The following is a 23,025-nucleotide window of genomic DNA, read 5'->3' as shown; positions in this document are numbered from 1 at the left end:
GGGGGTGGTAAACAATACAACATAAGGTCCTTTCCACCTGGGCTCAAGAGTCTTCACTTGGTGTCTCTTGACTCACACCATATCCCCTGGGACTATGCCATGTTCCGGGCTCGGAATTTTCCCGCCCTCGTAATACGCTCTGATCAGGGACCAGATTTCTTGCTGCACTTTAGCAAGAGCTTGCAACACCTTCAGATAGTCAGGGGACGGGTCCTCTACACCGGGAAGCTGCACTTGCTGGATTATGGGTGGAGGAGCCCCGTACATTATCTCAAATGGAGTTAAACTATGTACATAGGGGGAGTTCCGAGCACGGAAGATGGCTAAGGGAAGGAGGGTCACCCAGTCCCCGCCAGTCTCCAATACCAATTTAGAAAGGGTCTCCTTCAGGGTCCGATTCATTCTTTCTACTTGCCCAGAGCTTTGTGGGTTATAAGCACAATGTAACTTCCAATCTACTCTCAAAGCTAGGGCTAGTCCTTGCAGGACTTTGCTAATGAAAGCTGGGCTGTTATCGGAACCTATTGCTTCAGGGACCCCATATCTGGGGATGATTTCCTCAATTAATCTTTTTGCTACTACCTGGCTAGTCTCATGCTTGGTTGGAAAGGCCTCCACCCACCCAGAGAAAGTATCTACCATAACCAGCAAATACTTGTATCCATACTTTCCTGGTTTTATTTTGGTGAAGTCTATTTCCCAACTCCTCCCTGGAGCCCTCCCCCTTTCCCGGGTACCTGCCGGGTGCAGCCCTCTTGGGGCTGGTCTTAGCTTTGCACAGCTACTGCATTCACTCGTGATCTGACGAGCTGCCTCATTCTGGTGGGGAAACACCAACTGCTCAGACTGGAAAAGGCTGAGCAGCTTTTTCCAGCCTAGATGGGTGGACTTGTGCAGATTAGCAAGCATGTACTGCCCCAATGCTTCAGGCAGGATCAACCTACCTTCTTGGTCCCTACTCCAGTTTCCCTCCCTAAGCACTTTCCCCGAGACTTGTTTCTTAATCCACTCAAGATCCTGGGGGGAATACTCAGGTTTGGGTGGCAAGGCGGGCAGTTCAGGTATGGGTATTTTGAGGGCTGCAAGTACAAGGGAGTCCGAGAGGGCTGCCCTTTTAGCTTCTGCATCAGCATGGCTGTTGCCGACGGCCTCAGGTGTCTTCTTTGATTGGTGGCCCGGTACATGTATAACTGCTACTGCTTTGGGTTTTTTGACAGCAGCTAGTAGTCTTTGGACTTCTTGCAGATTCCTCAGTCCCTTCCCTTCCGCGGAACGGAATCCTCTTTCTCGGTAGATGGCACCGTGTACATGGACAGTGCCAAAGGCATATCTGCTATCTGTGTAAATGTTGGCCCGCTTGCCTTCTGCTCTTTCCAGGGCCTCAGCAAGAGCAATAAGTTCCGCCTTCTGTGCTGAGGTGCCAGGGGGCAGAGCTGCGCTCCAGACAACTTCCCCGTCGTGGGTTACTACTGCTGCCCCTGCTCTCCTGACCCCCTCCTGCACAAAGCTGCTCCCATCCGTATACCAATTTAACTCACAGTTCAGTAATGGGGTGTCTTTCAGGTCTGCTCGCACCTGGATAATTTTGGAAAGGATATCTCTACAGTCATGGATGGGGGTCATCAGATCTGGGTCCGGCAGAAGGGTGGCAGGATTTAGGGTTACCGGGTCAGAGAAGGCGATTCGGGGGGAATCTAGTAGGAGCCCTTGATAGTGGGTGAGTCTTGTGTTCGTCATCTATTTTCCCGGAGGATGCTTGAGGATCCCCTCCACGGTATGTGGGGCTGTTATTCTCAGATTTTTGCCAAAAGTCAGCTTGTCTGCCTCTTTTACCAGTAGAGCGATGGCTGCTAGGATACGCAGACAAGGTGGCCACCCGGAGGCCACTGGGTCTAGCCGCTTGGACAAATAAGCCACAGGTCTCTTCCACGGGCCCAGCTGCTGACCTAGAACTCCTTTAGCCACTCCCTTCTTTTCATCTACAAACAGGATAAAGGGTTTTTCTGGGTCTGGCAGAGATAGGGCGGGGGCCCAGAGGAGAGTTGCTTTTAATCTGTCAAACGCCTCTTGTTGTTCCTGCGTCCATTGCCAGCCCGGCCCTTCTTTGGTTGCTTCATATAGCGGTCGGGCTATTTCTGCATACCCTGGAATCCAGAGCCTGCAAAACCTGGCTGAGCCAAGAAATTCTCTCACTCCCTGGGGTGAGGAAGGGACGGGGATAGCCAGGACAGTTTGCTTCATGGCCTGTGTTAGCCACCTGGCCCCATTAGATATTTTGTACTCCAAGTAGACTACTGACCTCTGGCAGATGTGGGCTTTCTTGGCGCTGGCCCGATATCCCAGTTCGCCTAGTTCAGCTAGCAAGTTCCCCGTGGCTTCTTCGCACTCTTTACGGGTTTCTGTGGCCAGCAACAGGTCATCTACATACTGCAACAACGTCACGTGGGGGTGGCTCCTGCGAAAGGGCTCCAAGTCCTGGCTTAGGGCTTCATTGAATAAGGTGGGAGAGTTCTTGAAGCCCTGAGGCAGTCTAGTCCAGGTAAGCTGCTCTTTTCTTCTTCTCCCTGGCTCTTGCCACTCAAAGGCAAACAAAGGCTGACTAACTTCAGAGAGTGGAATACTAAAGAAGGCATCTTTCAGGTCCAGAGTAGTATACCACACATGCGTGGGTGGCAGTTGGCTGAGTAAGGTGTAAGGGTTAGGCACTGTAGGATGGATGTCTTCCACCCTCTCATTGACTTTCCGCAAGTCTTGCACTGGCCTATAATCTTTACTGCCAGGCTTCCTCACTGGAAGCAGAGGCGTATTCCATGCAGATTGGCAGGTCTTAAGGATTCCTGTCTCTAACAGTCTATGGATATGGGGTGCTATCCCTTTCCTAGCCTCTTCTGGCATTGGATATTGCCGGACCCGGATGGGTAGAGCTGCAGCTTTGAGTTGAACAACGACCGGGGATAGGTGTTTGGCGAGACCAATTCCTCCGGTCTCGGCCCATGCGGAAGGGAACTTCTGTACCAAAGAGTCCATCTCTCTCTGGCCCCCCTTTTCTTGATCAGCCTGAAACAGACGATGTTCGTCGGCCAGGGACAGAGTTAGCACATGCGCCAGTTGTAGGGGCTGCCCTTCTTTGTCCATGATTTTTATCCCTTCGGGTTCAAAATGAATGCGAGCCCCGACCTTGGTTAATAAATCTCTGCCCAGCAACGGTGCGGGGCTCTCAGGTACGACCAGGAATGAGTGAGAGACCTGATGCCTTCCTAGGTCCACTTTTCTGTTAGTAGTCCAGGCACATATCCTGGACCCTGTCGCTCCCTGGACTATACTTGTGCATCCTAGGTTTAGGGGGCTGTGGGCCTGGTTGAGAACTGAATACTGTGCCCCAGTATCTACCATAAACCCAATGGGAGTCCCCTCCACGCACAGGGTTACTCAGGACTCGGGGAGGGGTGCTGAGCCCCGTCCTCGTCAATCCTCCTCTCCTAGGTGCAGGGTCTTAACAGGGTTCCCTCTCCCTTGTTCCCTCCTTTGGGGGCACTCCCTCTTCCAATGTCCATATCTCTTACACAGGGCGCACTGATCTTGTCCTAGTCGGGATTGATGGGGTCCTGTTCCTCAAGGTGGCCTAGGGCCCTCCTTCACCCCGGCCAGGAATATCCTTGCCATCTCCTCCCTCTGCTTCTTGTTCTCCCTTTTCTGAAATTCTGTCTTCCTTCCTATTTTTCTCCTGCATTACTCATTTCTCTTTCCTCAGCCTTTCTTCTCTATCTTCTGGAGTTTCTCTAGCATTGAAGACTTTCTCCGCCTGCTGCAGCAGTTCCCTAATAGAGATCTCTCCTAGGTCCTCCCACTTGTGGAGTTTTCTCCGGATATCGGGGGCTGCCTGGTTGATAAATGAGAGGACTACAGCTGACCTATGTTCCTCTGCTTCCGGGTTTATGGGAGTATACTGCCGGTAAGCATCAAACAGCCTTTCCAGATACGCGGCTGGGCTTTCCATTTCCCCCTGAACAATAGTTTTTACCTTAGCCAAGTTAATGGGCCATCTGGCGGCCGCCCAGAGACTGGTCATCAGAGTCTGGCAGTAGACCCGGAGACGCTCCCTACCTTCTGCAGTTCCAAAGTCCCAATCTGGGCACGTAAGTGGGAACGCCTCATCGATGATGGGCTGGAGGGTAGTGGGTCTTCCATTTTCTCCGAGGACATTTTTCCTGGCTTCATTGAGGATACGCTCTCATTCTTCTGTTGTGAAGAGAGTGCGGTGTAATTGCTGGCAGTCGTCCCATGTGGGACGATGGGTAAACATAATGGACTCCACTAAACCTGTAAGACACTTGGGGTCCTCTGAGAAGGGAGGATTCTGAGTCCTCCAATTATAAAGGTCACTAGATGAAAAGGGCCAATATTGATATTGCTGAGCAATGCCGGTACTGATGGCATGCACAGGCAGAACCGGCACTGCTCCTTCTGAGGTGGAGGAGGGAGCCTCCCCTTCTTGTTCCCTGGCCCCTCGAGACCTTAGCTGCATTCCTCCAGTTCTACCTGGCGCCCAGCATGGAGCCAGGGTGGGGGAGTGTGAGGAAGCTCTTTCCGGCCTCCCATCTCCCTCTGCTGAAGAGTCTGGGGAAGCTGCAGCTGCCTGGTTCTCACTGGGTTCCCTAGCCACATTTTCTATTCCCCCAGCAGCTTCACCCCTCTCCTCTGCATAAGGGGGTGGCTGCTCAATCGGCGGGAGGGGGTAAAGAGGAGAACTGTCAGGAAGGACAGGCGGCGCACTTGGGCGCACAGGATTTCTGGCCCTGTGATCAGAGGGCTTTAATTTTTCCTGGGCAACTAGGACGGTGGTCTTTTGTGGGTCAGTATGAGGTTTCTCCACCAAAAAGGGCTCCAACCAGGAAGGGGGATTCTCGGCCAAATTTTCCCAGACAAGAATATAGGGAAGTTGGTCAGGGTGGCCCTCAGGACCTGGCCGGGAGATAATGGCTTTGATCTTGCCAATAAGGTCCAAAGAAAGAGACCCCTGGGCCGGCCAGCCTACTCCGAAGGAAGGCCACTCGACTGAGCAAAAGGTGTCGAGCTTACCCTTCTTGATGCCAAGGCTCATACTTAAGGCCTGTTCCTTGACTTTGGGGAAATGAGAGAGGATCAGACTCTTAGGAGTAGCCTGAGTCTGACCCATGATGAGAAAGAAGAAGGAAAAAAAACTATGAGGGAGACAAAGGCGAAGGATGAAGATGCCACTTCAAACAAAATGACTGTTGTATGTGCTTGTGAACAAGTGCCTGTCGTTGCACAGTTTTTTTCCACGGGGGACGTGAATTTATCTGGGATTCGTGGCTGTGACCCCCTTATCCTGTCACGGGAGTCTTCTAGCGGCGGGCGCCCTAATGGCTTTTAATTGCCCGACCTGTGCCCGCAGGGAATGATGTAGTGGCAGAAAGGAGGAACGGAGAGAGCAGGAGAACTTTAGAACAAGGAAACTTAAAATGAGAAGTGCAAAAAGAAATATAAACCAAAACTAAAACACAGTAAAACAATCAATGATGACACCAAGCACACACACCACATCTGATCGCACTCGTTCGGACTGGTCCTTCTCCCACTCTGGTGCACACCACACTCACCACTTTCAGGGTCCTCAAAAACTCTCATAATTCTCCCAAAGGGCATCCACTCGGACTGCCGCAGGGTGACGAGCTCGATCTTTTCCTCCTCGGGTGCCAGTTTTCTGCCGATCGGACTTGCCTTCCTAAGGCCGAGTCACTCGGCCCTTAGGGCCAGGATTGGTTACCTGGGCTTCACCCAGGGTCGCTAACCTGGGAGTAGGGACTACCAACCAGGACTTCCTCACTCGGGACCACTAACCCGAGACCATACACGGGATGGCGACTCCCGCTTTATAATGGATTTATGCAGACATGAGGGGGCGACCCTCGAATTACACTGCCCCGTCCGGACAATTAGACCTTGCCTCCAGCTGTCCTTTGTTCTCAGGGAAGCCGCTCGTATCCCGGATGAGCCCCCAAATGTTAGGGTCCGGGCTTCCGAGGCTTCTCCAGAGAACAAACTACACAGGCATAAAGATGTAAATACAGGCAAAGTCTTTATTCAGCCAGCAAGCTGGGGTCCACAGCACCTCCCCTGACACGCAGGCCGAGTCCGAGCTGCCGACCCCCAGGGAACTTTAGGTATTGCTTATATAGGATTTTCACAGCGTTACACCGAAGCCCGTGCATTTCTACAACCAATAATTTTAAAACACATTCTATATTTTAATCTTTCAGGAAACACTCTAGCTGCCTGACCGCTTCAATTGTTATCTCTTGCTTACCCAAGCATGTCTATGTGACTTATCACGGATCATGTCCCCAGGCTGCTGCCCACTTCTAGTTATCTAACTTAAAGCAGGCGCATTTCTAAGCTTAGCCTCGGGTTGTTTATTCAAAACTGGATGGCCCATGCTGAGAACAAAGCACACAGGCAGTTAAGTTAAATGTTATTAGTCCTCTTTCCTGACTCTGGATGCCCTCTGCCCTCCTTTACACAATACAAACAAAATCTCTCCCCAGGGCAAATTTTAATTTCATCCCTGAAGTGCTGAAATTGCCTATGATCCCAAAATAACAGTATTGTAGCTTCAATAACTTTATATTGAACAGCACTTTCCAAAATCAGTGGAACATCTTGTGAAGTAGGTGCTCAAGCCTTTTTGATGAAAAGGAAAAAAGATAGTTACTGCTAAATTTCTAGAGGCCATGTTAGTAAATGACTATTATTCAAAAACTTATTTTTTTAAATGTGTAATTGGTAGCTAAACTTCTTGATCAACTGATGTTTGAAATCAGGGAACAGGATTTCTGCTTCTGGGAAGATAAAGTAAATATATTCTTCCCACTAAGTACAACTACAAACCCCAAACATTATATATAAGCAAATATAAGGAGACTCTGAAAGGTGGAAAGAAGACAGGTAGATGGGCAAGGCACCCTGAGACCCAAGGAATGACATGGTGGTGAGTTACCTAAGTTTCACATTAAGAAATGGTGCTGCAGAAATTAGGCATATATATGCCAAAAAATGAATACTCATCTAAGTCTCAAGGCTTGTACAGAAATTAACACAAGTGTGTAACAGATTTAAATGTAAAAGTAAAAATAACTTTAGAAAAACTCACAGAGGAGAATCTTTGGGATCTAGACTGAGTTGAAGAGTTCTTAGACTTGACATGGAAAATACAATACATAAAAGGAAAAACTGATAAATTGCACTTATCAAAATTAAACACCTTTGCTCTGTGAAAGACCCTCTTAATAGGACAAAAAGAAAAGCCACAGATTGGGAGAAGATATTTGGGAATTATATATCCAAAAAGGGACTAATTCCTAGAATATGAATATAAAAATCTCACAACTTAACAGTAAAAAAATAAAACAGCTTAATTAAAAGTAGGACAAAAGTCATGAAGATTTATTTCAGCAAAGAGAACAGATGACACATAAGCACTTTAAAAGTTGTACATCATTAGTGTGGGTAAAATCGCAAAATTTTCAGAATCTCTTCCCTGGCCTTTGTGCATCTCCATATCAATGGGTGTTTCCAAGGGGTGGAGAGAAGTAGCCATCTCCATATCAATAGGTCATTACAAGGTGGGGGTGGGTAGTGAGGGCATACTTAGACTGGAGAGTTGTGGTGAGTCCCTTTTGCAGCTGGGTCACCAGAGAAATGGATGAGCAGAAATAGATTACTGCCTGTAAGCAATAAATGGGTTCCTCCCACTTTATTTTTCCCTTTGACTGATTTTGGCTTCAAAGGTTATTTGCCCTGGGGTGGGACTTCCATTTGGGGAGCCCCTAGTGGGGTATTGTTCTAGAGTAAAGCACCTCCTAGAGGGGTGGGGCCTTCCCCAGAATTGGAGATGGGTAGAGACACCAGAAGCTGTAGAATTAGCCCTCTATGAGATAGAACACTGCTCAGAGGCCCTGAGTGGCCATGTGGCAGCCAGGATTGTGGGATGTTTGTTTCTTAAAGAAATGAAAAGTATTATTGAGGAGAAAGAGATACTTTGGCAGGAGAGAGACACACTTCAGCATCACTTGGAGGAGCTGGGCAATGACCTATGGGATGCCCTTAAGAAAGAGAGACAGTTATTGAGAAGACAAGTCACACTCCCGGAAGATTTCCTTAGCATCAGAGAGGGGGGAGACAGCAGAAGTCACGTTGCAGGAGGCTGTGGTGGGGGGAGGAAGGAGTGGTGCCTTCAGCCCTGGAGATGGTAGAGGAGGTGTCAAGAGAGCATGAGGGGGTGGGGCCTAGGGCCTATCTGTTGCTGAGGCTACTGCCTGAGGCACCAGCCTCTCCCATATTAAAGGCCTGCTGGGGGTAATTAAGAAAATAAAAACGCAGGAACCACAGGCTCATCAAGAGAAGGAGCTTCCCCCTCCCCAGGTTGTGGAGCACTCCATGCTCTGCCCCTATATCCAGGATAAGCTGGTGGACATGAGCGTCCAGTTTCAGCAGAAGACACTGGAATCTCTGCCTACATGGCTTTTGGATCTCTGGGGTATGGGGGTGGAAAACATTGTTATGTCCGGTTCTTAAATGAATAGAATGGCTTCTGCAATGACTCACCCTTCCCTCTGTACGTGGTTGCAAAGTGCCCATCACACCTCAGGGAATCAGGTGCTTCTGGATTGGCTGACAGCAGCCATCAGGGCAGTTTGGCCAAATCAGGGTGATTTACTATACTTAACCACTAGATTGAAAACATACGCAGAGCTCTAACAGAAGTTTCAGGAATTAGGCATGAAAAATATCATCTATAATATGAATCCCCAGGGCCCCAAAGAGGATTTGTTCACTGTAGGAATGAGAAATCTGGTGCTCCATACAATTAGCCACTGGGAAAATGCAAAGTGTAATCACTATAAGGTATCACCGAACACCTATTAAAATGGCTAGAACAGAAAGCAGTGACCACACAAAGTCCAGGTGAGGATATGGAGAAATTGGATCACTCATGCATTGGTAGTAAGAATGTGACATGGCACAGTCACTCTGAGAAAATATTTTTCTGTTTCTAAAAAAACTGAACATACAATTAACATGGAACCCTAAGAGAAAGGGAAATGCATTCATGCAAAAACTTTTACATGAATGTTTATAACAGCTTTGTTTTAAAAGCTGAAAACTACAAACAGCCAGACATCCTTCAACAGGTGAATGGATAAACAAAGTGTTGGCATATCTGAACCATGAAATTCTACTCAGTAATAAGACAGAATGACCTACTGACACATGCAATGATTTGGATGAACCTCCAAAGAATTATGAACAAAAGGTCAATCCTAAAAAGTTACATTCTGCAAAACCCTATTTATCTAACATTCTTAAAATGACAGTTTTATAGAATGGAGAACAGATTAGTGGTTACCTGGAGTTAATGAAGGGGGTGAAGATGCAGCTGTAATAGGCAATGAGAAGGATTTTGTGGTGATAGAAATATTCTTAACTGCATCGACACCAATACTCTAGCTGTGATATTGTACAATAGTGTTCAAGATGTTACCATGAGGGAAAACTAGGCAAAGGGTATGTGGGATTTCTTGGTGTCATTTCTTATAACTGCATGGAAATCTATAATCATATCAAAACAAAAAAGTTTAATTAAACAATTATGGAGCCATATTTTCCATTTTAAGATAACACCACAGGTCTCAGTTGTCAGTAAAATACTGACCCAGCAAGACTGCTGGCTTTCTCCCCCAGATCAATCCTTGAGCATTGATAGGGGAAAACAAAACAAAAGAAGAAACGTAGAAAATTATTTTAAAACTTCTGGTGTGACCTGTATTACTTTGAAGCCTTATATAAGGATGTGGTTTTTACCTGGGAAAGTACACAGGCAGGTGAGGCTGTGAGAGGCTAAAACTCAAAGGAACTATTGGAGTTCTGCTTTTGTTTCTCCCCTGACTTTGCCTGGGGATAAACTGATGGTTGGTGAACCTGCTGCTATGCAAAACTCCAGTTGAACCAAGTGAATCATGCCAGATGAAATTCCAGAATTCTGTAGTTATGGGGATCCTATTAAAATAACAAACTACTTTTAGATAGTCACTTGCCAAGACATCCCTTCTAAATTTTCCATGGGCTGGTGAATTACAATGTAAAGGTGCACTTCTTCTAATACATTTGTCTCTGAGGAATGAAAGGATTATTTGAGGGGATTATTTTATTGTTTAATTTTCTTTTATATCCTGGGGCTCTCTAGCCTAGGACTCATCTACCCTTGCCCATGGGCTCATGGCCTAGAAACAGGTTTCCCCAAAATGTACTGCCTGACAGGACCCAGTATCCTCATGGGAAAATAAGCTCATAGGCCAAAATAATAAAACTTCTAAAGAGTCCAAATATTTCGGAAATGTTACAAACAAAAATTCAGCTGAGTAAGCTTGGAGATTGAATTGGCTTTATTTAATGATTCATAACTCAGGCAGTATTCCCACCTAGAACAAAGAAAAGAGCTCAGAGGAGTGGAGGAAAATGGGACTTTCATAGACAGAAGTGGGGCATGGGACAGGAAGTTATTAGCAAAAGAAAAGAGTGTGTTAACAAAAAACAGACACTAGCTTTGAAAATTCCCTAAGCAGACATAACAAGTTTAGTCATACAACAAAACTTAATTTAGCTTATTTTGCAGGACTAATTTGACCAGGGTTATTTCTTGCTTATGTCTCTGAAAATCATAAGCAAAACTTTTAACATGTGACCACTGATCACTGTCCTATCATTTAAGAAAATTATAACCAATCTCTGTGAAGAATAAATAATCACAGCTGTTTCACTCTTTAAGCTGCTTTATAACAATGTACACCTGAACCTCATTTCATGCTTTGATTTGAGTGTTCTCAGTTTGCTAATTATTTTTTGGTGTGTGCACAGTAAATTTTTACTAATTACTACTTCAGTGATTCATTGGTTTTACTTATGTTATATCTGAACTCTTGACATATCTTCCATTGGGGGAAGTAGTGGGATCATATGCAGATTGCCTCACTGGCCCTGATCAGGAAATTCAAGTTTGACTGGTTAAAGTTCACACTCTAGCAACTAAGTCTTGATTTGTTCCGGTGGAGTAAGTCACTCCATTTTGGGCATGTTGTTTCTTTTTCTTTTTAAGAAGAAAAATTAAATACCATAATAAAGTTTCCATTAAAGAAAAAGTACAAAAACAGAAGGACCAAGAATTTAAAATTAATCTTTTACAAATGAAAAGAGGCAAGGAAATATATTAGCAATATGAAATGAGAATAAATAACTTTCTAAGACACTAGCTATATTAGTTATGAAAAATTAAATAGAACAGAATCATTGAGAAATAAACTTCAAAGAACTGACAAAAAAGAAACTTCTCAGCCTACACCATCCTAGAAAGCCAAAAAAAATAAGAATTAAGGAAAAACTCATACTTTGCCACACTAAAATTATGTTTGGATATCAAAGACAAAGATAAATTTTTAAAGGTGAGAGAAGTAAAAGATAATGTACAAAGGAGTAAGAAATGGACTGATATAATTTTTTCAAGAAAAAAATAGATGTAAGAAAACAATGAAATATTCTTTCAATAGTATTGATAAAAAGGCTATAGAGTCTAGAATGTCATTGTGGATAAAATGAGAGTTCCTGTGGCCAGGATTCTCACCTGGCCGTGGTTGACTAGCTCACTGCACACCTGTGGGCAATACATGGCTGTTGACTCTACAAAAAGAGCTCCACCCAGTGCTCTGGGCACAATACGGTGGCAGGGCTGCAAGGCTGCAGGAGAGCAGAGCAGAGGCTGGAGTGGTAGCAGCACTGAGGACAGAGGCCCAGAGGACGGCTGTGTGGGACGACTGTGCAGAGAGGCCCAGAAGATGGCTGTGTGGGACAGTTGTGCAGGACAGCTGTGCAGGCAGAGAGGCCCAGAGAATGGCTGTGTGGGACAACTGTGCAGGACGGCTGTGCAAACAGAGAGGCCCAGAGGACAGCTGTGTGGGACGACTGTGCAGAGAGGCCTGGAGGAAGGCTGTGTGGGACAACTGTGAAGGATGGCTGTGCAGGCAGAGAGGCCCAGAGGCAGAGACTGGCTTGATGCATGCAGACTCGCTCTGAGTGAATGGGATTCTAGTGGCTGACCTGCCACCTGGAATTAAAGTTGTTTATAACCGTTTTACCCCAAAGAGCATTCTGCTGTCAATTTTCTTTGGTCAAATTGAATCCATAGTGAACTTGCCCAGGGCTGAAACCCATTGGCAAGACAATTGGCATAGTCTGCAGGGTTCACTGTTCACCAAGGAAAAAGACAGGCTGCCCTTATGGGAGGGGTGCTTCAGTGGGCTGCCCCTGTGAATTGGGAAACAGTGGATCATCCCCCAATGGGTATGTGGTCTGAGGTGGCTTGCCTCCCAGAAGACTGGGCCCCACCCCAGGACTGGAGGCAAGTAGAGGTGACACCTGAGGCAGTAGGGGTGGCCCTTGGTATAATAAGCAGATCCTTTGAGAAGCAGAGTGCCCATGAGGCAGGGGGGACTGTGGGTTGGCTGCTTCTCACAGTATTAAAAAAATTCTACAGAGGAGACCCAAGAAATGGTGGCATGAGAATGTGAGCTGCAAACTTCTGTGGATTCCCTGGGGAAGGAGATGGCATTGATGCAGGAGGAGGCAGCATGAGAGCACTGGTGGCTAGGTGCCATTGGAGATGAGATGGCAGCACTACCAGGTGTTCTGGAGGAAGAGGCCGTCAAGGAAAAAGACGAGCTCCTGAGGGAAGCCCAGGTGGAAGTGGCAAGAGAACGTCAGCTGCAAAGCATTGAGCTGAAGGTAAGAGAGCTGCTAAAGATGAGCTGGCATTGTTGCCAGGCACTGTAGCAGAGGAGGCACTTGGAGTGGAGAGAAAAGTGCCATCAGCTCCAGAAATGGAGGAGCTGGGGAAGGATGAAGGGGTGGTGCCGGAGGCACTGGCACCTCCTGTATTGAAAACATGCTCAGTGGTTGTAAAGAAAAAAGACCCAGCAGCTGAAAGTTCCTCAAGGAGAGGAGCAGCCCCCTCCCCAGGTTGGGGAGCACTCTATGGCCCACCCCTATAGTCAGGCTGAGCTGGGGGCTGTGGGACTTAGGGGTGGATGGAATTGTTCTGTAGGGATCAGAGATGGGAAAGCTGTCTTCCCTGATAGTGCAGCCTGCCTTGAGGCAGTGATTACAAAATGCAAGGTGACACGTACAGTAGCTGAAGCAATGAGAACCTGGAAAGAAAGAAGACCTGTAACTCACAGGATGAATTTGAGGGGCATTGTGAGGGTTACAAGGACCCAGATGTGGACTGATTTGATATGGGCAAGAGTAGATGGAAGGAAATTAGATGGGAAGCCAAATAGGATCTTACTGGAGCTATGGCAACAATTGAAACCAGAGCAGCAGTTCCCGCCATTAAGACCAAAGAGGCAGAGGTCAGAGACAGAGACATGAGTCTGGCCTGTGTGTCTGAAAGACTTTTTGCTACAGAGGCTGGATAAAAATGTTTGAGCTTCCTTGCACAGGGATCATTGCAGAGGACTAAGGGAACACAGATTGAGAGTAGAGAATCCTGGAGGGGTGGAGTGTGGATAAAATGAGAGTTCCTGTGGCCAGGATTCTCACCTGGCCCTGTTTGACTAGCTCACTGCACACCTGTGGGCAATACGTGGCTGTTGACTATATAAAAAGAGCTCTGCCCAGTGCTCTGGGTGTGACATGGTGGCAGGGCTGCAAGGCTGCAGCAGAGCAGAGCAGAGGCTGGAGTGGTGGCAGCACTGAGGACAGAGGCCCAGAGGATGGCTGTGTGGACAGAGGGACCCAGAGGCAGAGACTGGCTTGCTGCATGCAGAATGGGATTCTAGTGACTGACCTGCCACCTGGAATTAAAGTTGGGTATAACCCTTTCACCCCAAAGAGCGTTCTGTCAATTTTCTTTGGTCATATTGAAACCATAGCGAACTTGCCCGGGGCTGAAACCCATTGGCAAGACAGTCATATATAAGTACTCTTTATAAATCTTTAATACTTATTAAATACTTAAAGCCATTTCATTTTATCTTCAAAGCAGATATGACATTTTTGGTACAAAGATCAGTTATTACTTAAAGCAATAACTGTGTCCATTCCCCTGTTCTTCATACCCCACAGACTATGTGATGAGAACCAGATATCACACTGCACATATTAGGGTACAGAGGAGGAACCTTAAAATTATGAACTGGGGAGTCTATTTGGATTAGCTGGTCAACTGCCACCTTCTCTTCTTAGAGAGGAAGATAAACATAGTCTCCCTAATTAAAAAAAATTCTTCTCAGGAAGAGATGAGGCAAGTCCCTGGGTTCTTACCTTTTAGATTGTAAACAAACCTCTCTAGTGGAAAGATAAGAGAATCATCTTAGCTTATAACCCTTGAAATGTCTTCTTGGTTTTGTGTTTTATCCTTGTTTGAAATGTAAACTGTATCTCTAGTCAGGTAAATCTTCACAGCATTCATTCACTTTCTAGTCATTCATTATTAAGCTTGCAAGTCTTGTCCTTTAACCAAGGATTGTTTTCTTCACTCAGAAAGCTCTAGCCATGCAGAAACATGAAAATATTTACTTTTTCATAATTGTCATCCAAATAGAGGGACATAATAAAAATATTCCCTGACTTTCAATATCTCAGAAATTTGGTACACTAAACCAACACTGAAAAAATTTTAAAGTACATAAAAAAAAAAAAGCAAATCCAAGAGATACTTTAAGAGATATATGAAGAAAAAACAACCAAAGCCTTAAAATTATTCTGTCTTTAAAAATTATTAAACCAAGAAAAAAGGAAATAGGTTTATAATAACCAAGAAATGAAAGACTGGAGAATGCCAACATGGTGTTCAACATGGTGCATAAGCACCAAGGATGTGAGAGCTTGATACAATTCTTGCCATTAGAAAAAAGTACCAGTCAAAAAGAAATAAAAATATACTTAGAGATAGTAGGAAAGACAAATAAATTAAAATGACAGAGACACAAATCCATCAATAATTACAATAAATGTAAATGGATTCAACAGTATATTGACAGAATGGATAAACAAAATGATAAAGACACCAACAGCATAAACACAAATAATGAATGTGAAGGTAAGTAACAAGATGTATCAAACACCAATCAAAAAAAAGTCTGTGTGGCTCAATGTCAGATAAAATTAATCTTACTATATGAAATACTTATTAAAGATGGAGTATCATTATTTAATGATAAAAGTTTCCATGAACTAAGAAGATATAACAATTTAAAACATGTATGCTCCTAATTTTAAAAAGCATAAATTAGAATTAAGGGAGAAGCTGATAAATCCATGTAAGGAAAACAGAAGTTCCATGGCCAGGATCCTCACCTGATGCTAATCTACTTGCCTGCTGTGCACGTGCAGTGATGTAATACTTAGCCCACTGCAGGCTTGCACATGTGTTGGTAATAAACCATTACTGCTTTTGTTGCTATATAAAGAGCTCTGCCCAGTGCTTGGTGCACAGTCTGGAGTGGAGGCAGAGACAGAGAAGGAGACAGGCTTGCTGCATGTAGATATGGATGATTCTAGCACTTAACCTGCCACCATGAGAATAAAGCTGGTGTAAGAGCTTTTAATCACCCCACAATGTTCCATTGTTATTCAGTCTTATAGAATCCAGAGAGAACTTGCCCAGAGCTGGGAATGTACCCCCCACCCACCACCACCCTGGCCTGGAGCTACAATCTGCAGTAGTGAATTTCAACATATCTCTCTCAGTTGATAGGTCAAGCACACAGAATAGTCAGGAAGTATACAGATATGAATGAACAACATAATTAACAATCTGAATTAGTACACATTTGTGTAGCTTTTCAGCCAAGTTAAAGAATATATAATTTTCTCAAGCATATATGGAGGGTTTTTATGACATTTTATCATAAAGGAAATGAAGACAACACTTTTCAAAGATACCACAGATATTATTCCTACCATGAGATCTATAAAGTTAGAAGTTGTCTTTAAAAAGATAAAAGAAAAAATACCCTGTATATTTGCAACAATATTTTTTAAACTGCTAAGCAACTATGAGGTATAAATGAAAGAGCAAGAGAAACAATTTCTAGGATTCTATGTAATAGAAGATAATGAAAAGCTTATAAAGCCAAACCTATGAGTTGTAGTCAAACCAACCCTTTAAGAGGGATATAGTCTTAAAATTTATATTACAAAAGAATAAATATTAAAGTCATTTGTGCTAATATTTATTTTCATAGCTTAGAAGATGAATACTAGAGTCAATCCCCTAAAAACATGGGAAAAGAAGATAATAGTGAATTTTTATTAATGATAGCAAAGGTGCTATTTTACCTAGAATGTGACTATAAAAAAAATATCAAGTAGAACAAAACAGTAACATAAAAGATAGAAGGAGCTTTTCTCTCAACCTTTCTCTTACTCAGGAAAATTGAGTGTATTCCTCCCTTCCCCTACTGTCGGCTCTACCCTCTTATAGGGTCTGTTGCCACACCAGATATGAGTACTGTACTATGACAGAGTGAAATCATGGGAGGTCAAAGACACCACTTACAGAGTACTCACAGACCTCCTGTGGAAAGCACTCCCTGCAGGGGTTGAATTTGCCCATGCAGTTTCTCATTTTTTCAGGGATAAATGCCATTTGGAGAAATCCGAAGTCATTAAACATAGGCACTCTAAAGGAAAGGCACACATTGGTGTTGAGCAGTCTAGCAAAGGAGGCCATGATGCACACCATCTTCTTTCAGTCATTGCCATCAATATGCTGTCATCTCATCATTGATCAAGGTTCTTAAACTCCCCCAAAAGTGGACCTCCTTTTGGGGGAACAGAAAGATTTTAGCTTATATTTCCATATCTTTAATTTGTGTTAAATCTAAACCCTGGCCAACTTCCTTATTTTCTACCCAATTAATGCACTACATGGTTCAGTAGGTCTGATTTCACCCTGATACCCAGATTATGGTAATGTGAACGATGGCTCATATCACAGTTCATAAGTGTCCTGTTCAGTGTTGGATCCTAATGTCAAAAACAGTCTCACATTGTCGGGGTTAGGAGTTAGCCAGGATCGTGGAGAGACACAATCAGTGTGGAGGAAGGTGAGAATAAGATAAAAGGGAGTCACAAGTGGGGCATAAGGACCATGCAAAAGAACTAGACAATGTTCACAGTGAATGTGAACTTTGGGGGAATTGCAAGTATTTCATAGAACTGGAGTGATGCAAAATGATTCTGGAGAAATGGGATCATATCTTGAAAGACAAGAATGCAAAGCTAAGGAGGTTAGGTTTTACCTGGAATGTAATGTGGACTCATTGAAGTGTTGAAGCAAGAAAAGAAGTGATTTTAAGAGATTGGTTTTGAAAGATTTTAGCATGGAAAATGAATTGGAGAGGAGTAAAGAAACAGTATGGAAAACTATTTAAAGTTATTTTTATGGTTCAAGCAAGAAATAAGAAGAGGGAGAAGGCTGTGGATTCAAGCAATATAAAAGTATTTCAAGATAGGGTGAATGGAGGTGGCAGAAAAGAGCAATTCTAGTCTGATTCTGGTCTAAAAACTTCATGTTTAGACCACAAGGACATCAGAGTTATTAGGAGATTGGCCAATGAAAAGAGTAACAGGATTGATTCATGCATTAATTTGTTTTAGTAGTTAATGGATGCCTAGAATATGCCCAGATAATAATAGACACTACAAATATAAAGAAGAGTAAAGCAGAGTTATATAATCAAGGACTATACAGTCTAATAACTCTCACCTCACCCCTTGAACAACTAACACCTTGTGAGTGATTCTTGTGTACATGGCAGGTATTGAGCGCCTCATAAGGATTATCTGAATGAATCCTCTCAATGGCATTTTGAAGTGAGTGAGACTATTATACCCATTGTACAGAGGAGGAAATTTAGGCTTGGAAGATTGACTTTATCAAAGTCACACATTTAATAAGTATCATAGCTGGAAATTGAATCTAGAACATTTATCACACCCCCATACTGCACTGGGTAAGCCAGACCTATAAACTGGTAAGAGCAATAAAGGAAATAATCAGTTTTCCCTGACTGACCAGTGTGTAAGTCTTCAGAGAAGTGATTCTTGAATTGAGCCTTGAAAAATGGACAGGTTTTTCCAGACAACCAGGGAGCAGCTGGGGAAGGGGAAAATAAAGTTCAAGGAAAAACTGCCCAGACTGCCCAGGTAGGCTGTGCTATGTGAGGACAACAAAGGCTTTGCAGGGTGATACTTCTTGCCTATTGGAGCAGGCCAAACCCATCTCATCCAGGCCCTAGAGCAGGCACAGCCGAACAAAGCTAAGAACTGCCCAAACCACACCTCCTCATAATCACATTAAAATAAAACTGTGGTTTTACTCCCCACTTCCCCCATGGGCTTTTCTGTTTGCATTCTGGGAAAAGACATGTGCACCAAGAGTAATGTGTGTAGAACTAGAGCTGTCAATCAAACAACCTCACCCTGTCAAAAGTTTCATGCCTTTGTTTATCTACCTTGACTCTGGCCCTCTCCTCCCTTGAAGGTTATTCAAATAAAAGTTTCATTCTGCTTCACTACTGTGTCTGCCTTTCAATTCTTTGTTGCAGCAGGAACAAGAACGGAAGATAATGAACACAACCCTTAACAGAAGCATAGGATGGAAGCTCTTAACTGGTGAACTTTGTAGAGGTGCAGCTGTGTGGGTGGGCTATGTCTGTCTCCCCAGATCTATGCTTCATCATTCACACTTCCCCACCTCCCTGTAAACCAGAAGGCTGACCTCCGTAGCCTGTACCATCCCAAGGGGGCTGATTGAATTTGGCCAAGGAGAGACACTAGCTAGAGCTTGGAGTGTGGAAATAGAGAGAAATCTAGGTAGATACTCTCCTGGTTTCTTCCTTGCAAGACCATGCATTGACAACAGCTACATTCCTCTAGCAAAAGCCACAATTCCTGGGCGTATTCCTTCAGCCATGGCAAAACTACAGTTCTCTCCATTTCCAATGTCTTTGCCTTCCTTTCCCCATGTCACCAGCCCCTGTATGCCTAATATCACTTCTGAATTTCCCTAACTCTGCCCTCACAGTTGGAAATAATGGTCTCCTCCAATCTCTCTCTTTTTTAAAGGGATAACAGTTTTATTGAGTCACAATTTATATACCAATTACTCATTTGATAATTCAATAATTTTTAATATATTCATAGACTTGTGCAACCATTACCACAGTCAGTTTTAGAATATTTCCTCACCACCCCCACCAAAAAATACCCAACTTGTACCATTTAGCCTCTCCCTATTTCCTTCACTCCCCTTAGCCCCAAGCAACCACTAATCTATTTTCTATCTGTAGGGATTCGCTTCGAGCAGATATTTCATGTAAATGGAATCATATAATAGGGGGCCTTTTGTGACTGAATTCTTCACTTAACATACTGTTTTTCAGGTTCATCCAAATTGTAGCATTCGTCAGTATTTCATTCCTTTTTATTGCCAAATGATATTTCATTTATGGATACTTTTATGTCATTTAGTGGATATTTGGGTTGTTTGTGGTTTCTGGTTATTGTGAATAACATTGTTGTGAACATTTGTGTACAAGTTTTTATGGGGGCCTATGTTTCCATTTCTCTGAGTACATATCTAGGAATGTAATTGCTGGGTAATCTGACAACACTATTTTTAAGCTTTGGAGCTGCCAGACTGTTTTACAAACTAACTACACCATTTTACATTACAGCCATATATAAGGGTTCTAATTTTCCATAAACTTAGCAACACGTATTATCTGTCTTTTTAGTATAGTCATCTTATTGTGTGTGAAGTGATATCTTATTGAGGTTTTGACTTACATTTCCCTGATGGGTAATAATCTTGAGCATCTCTCTTTACTTATTGACTGGCCTATGTTTTCTGGAGAAATATCTCTTCAGATCCTTTGCTCATTTTTAAACTCCCATTCTCTTAAACACTTAATTTATTATTGCCTTGGTTCCTGCTAGTATCCCAGCTGATGTGTACCACAGGACCATCAGATTTATAGAACATGCCCTACTTCAAGGTACATGAATTTAGTGAAAGATTTAAGATGAGCCACTTGTGTTAGTTGTGCAAACAAAAAGAAAATTATCTCCTTACTGACTTCAGCAATTTCTTTTGAATTGTGGTTGTATCTCAACATGGTCTCGTAACTATCTACTTTTCACTTCAATCATCTATTGCTAAACCATCCTAAAAATACAAAAATCAGGTACCTCTCAGTCCAAGTTGCAACAAGGGGAATTTTAGGACTCCCATTTTGTCAATACAAACTTTCCCAGCAGGCTTTACAAAGCCCTAACATGTGAAACACCTGGATAAGAAAACTATAGATGAGATTGAAGGTGACCTCTTCATGTTAAAGTAATTCAAATTTTGGTAAGACCTAACAGCTCCAAAAAAGTTGGGCTTGGAGCCACACAGAACTAGCTTTGAATGTCTGCACTACTATTTATGGCTACATGAATTTGGACAATTACTTGACTCATTTCAGCCTCAGTTTCATCTGGAAAATTAGGATAATATTATTGCTATATGTAAAATGGTTGTGATATGAAAATAAGACACCTGGAAAGAATCACGTTAAACAATTATTTTCTTCCCGATTCTCCTTGCACTGCTATTTCATGTTAGTCTGGCTCTGAAAAGCATGTCTCTCCTCTATAATGCTAAGTATGTGACACCAGAATTTATGCAGTTCTGTTATAAAAAACACATTATATCTATAGGATAGGTGAATGCATTTAGTTATATGTTTTATTATAAAAAATTCTTTGATACATTGAGAAAATCATTTTTTTTAACAACAGTAAATAAGAAAAAGTGTTAGGCCTCTTAGAACTTACAGGCAATCTATTTATAAAACCGTAGGCCTAAAAATAAAATTGTGTTTAGGGGTCTCTTCACCAACATATAAGCTTCAGAAATAGCCTTATTATTTTTCTAAGACATGAATTAGATCATGAGGTTGGGAAAAGGGCTATCATATCCTCTATTTATAATTGTGAGCAAGTTAATATTTTGTATTGACAAAGTGCCAAGTTAAACAGAGAAGTTCTCTTTTTAGTTCATCTCTGAGCTGATAAATTATGAATATGAAGTGAAGGGCCTGTCTTCTTACACTAATGCTGTATCTCAAAGAAGCAAGAGAAAAAGTTCTAACCTTTAGGAATACAATGAATTTACAGAAAACCAGTCCTCTAGACAGCCACCCTGAAAAGTGCACTCTTATCTATAAAACACAGAGATGAGGTACACTCTTAACTCAAATAATAGCCATGTCTCCCTCCTGAACATTGTGGAACTATTCTTAGACTATAAAGGAGTCCAATTGTATGAAGAGGTATCGAAGAAGCTCACAAGCATTTAGATTGGACCCTGAAAGTAGACATAGTTTTTCCTGAGTACAAATGGAACATCAGACAAGCATATTTTAAGTAGATAAGATGTTGGCAGTTGCAGAATCTGCTTTTGGGTGCTCTTGCCTTTAAATTATATATAATCACTTTATTAAAGTGAGTCAGTTTGAACTCAATAGGATACTTTATTCTCTGTGGAGTATTCTTTCCTGTCTCTGGATTAAAATTAATGCAAATTCTATAGCTTTCCCAGTCACTCTCAGATGATAAAACCTCTCTCTTTTTTTAGGTTCTAGAAAATTGTCAGTGTATCACATCCATAAAGTCTTCATGTAAATGTGATCTTCCTTGATATTTTTTATATTTCAAATCTCCTGCTATTTCAGCATTTTATGTTCTCCTTCATACTGTTATTTTTTTCTGCTTTCTAATAAATAATTTACAGATTTTATTTATTTTCTGTCTTTCTTCACTACTAAGTTCCTTGAGGGCAAGGACTTTTTTTTCTTTTCCTTTGTGTGTATGGCTGTGTTTACTGATTTATTCCTTGAACCTAAAACAGGGGTGAGCACATTGTAGGCACTTGCTCAATAAATATTTGTTGAAAGGGAAAGGGAATCAGAAATCCAAATTCTCATCTACTTTTTCTAGCTTTTCTCCTTTCGCATCATGGCCTCACCTTAAGCAGAACCCTGTGATGGAAAAGGAAGGTGTGAGCAGCTTCTCTACCTTTCACTCCCTCACTTCTCTCCGCACCGTCCCACCCGCCACCCCCACCACAATCAGGGCAACTTGTGACTGCAAAAGGCAGGATGTAAAGTAAGAGAACACAAAATTACTTGTGGTTGCAATTCATTATTGGCAACAAATTAATAACAAAATGTGACAGATGTCCAATTTGCTGATACTCCCCTTTGTGGGGTGTTTTATGGGTTCTTAGGAGACTCCACCTTGCTGAAATTCTCTCACCTCCTCCGCCTCTAGGCTGCTTGTGTCATGACTTACCTTATGTGTGTTTTATGCCATGTCTCAAAATAATATGAGCTTGTTATAACAAGCAAAATAATTCCATAACATAATAAATGTTTTATACAAGCAAAACAAAACCCCTTCTTTTGTTCTCCAGCTCCACTAAGTAATCAATGCTAATAATCTTGGGCCAAAACTTTCTTGTTTGTGTATATGCATACAAGCAAACTGCAAATATGGGATGTCTTCCACATGCGTTTATTTTTACTTAATTGAAACCATGCTCTGCTCATTATACTAATACATTGTACATATCATAGCTCTACCATCTTTTCCCTACCATTTTTTTCCTAATGTCTACATTCAGATACAATCAGCATAATGAACAAGCATCATTAATGACATAATCAAATAGACATTGCATTTTGGCTGTTCTCTCTCACACTTCTTCATTTTTTAAGGTGTTCTATATTTCCATGTTCTAGGATGAAAATAGATCACTTCAGGTCTCACATGCAAACTCAGATAAATACAATGTTCATTTCTAGATGTTAATCAGATATTCAGACTTAAGATTAAAATCCT

This window comes from Manis javanica, chromosome 5 (genome assembly GCF_040802235.1).
Source record: "Manis javanica isolate MJ-LG chromosome 5, MJ_LKY, whole genome shotgun sequence".
NCBI lineage: Eukaryota > Metazoa > Chordata > Mammalia > Pholidota > Manidae > Manis > Manis javanica.
Note: the sequence above shows the minus strand (reverse complement) of the source record.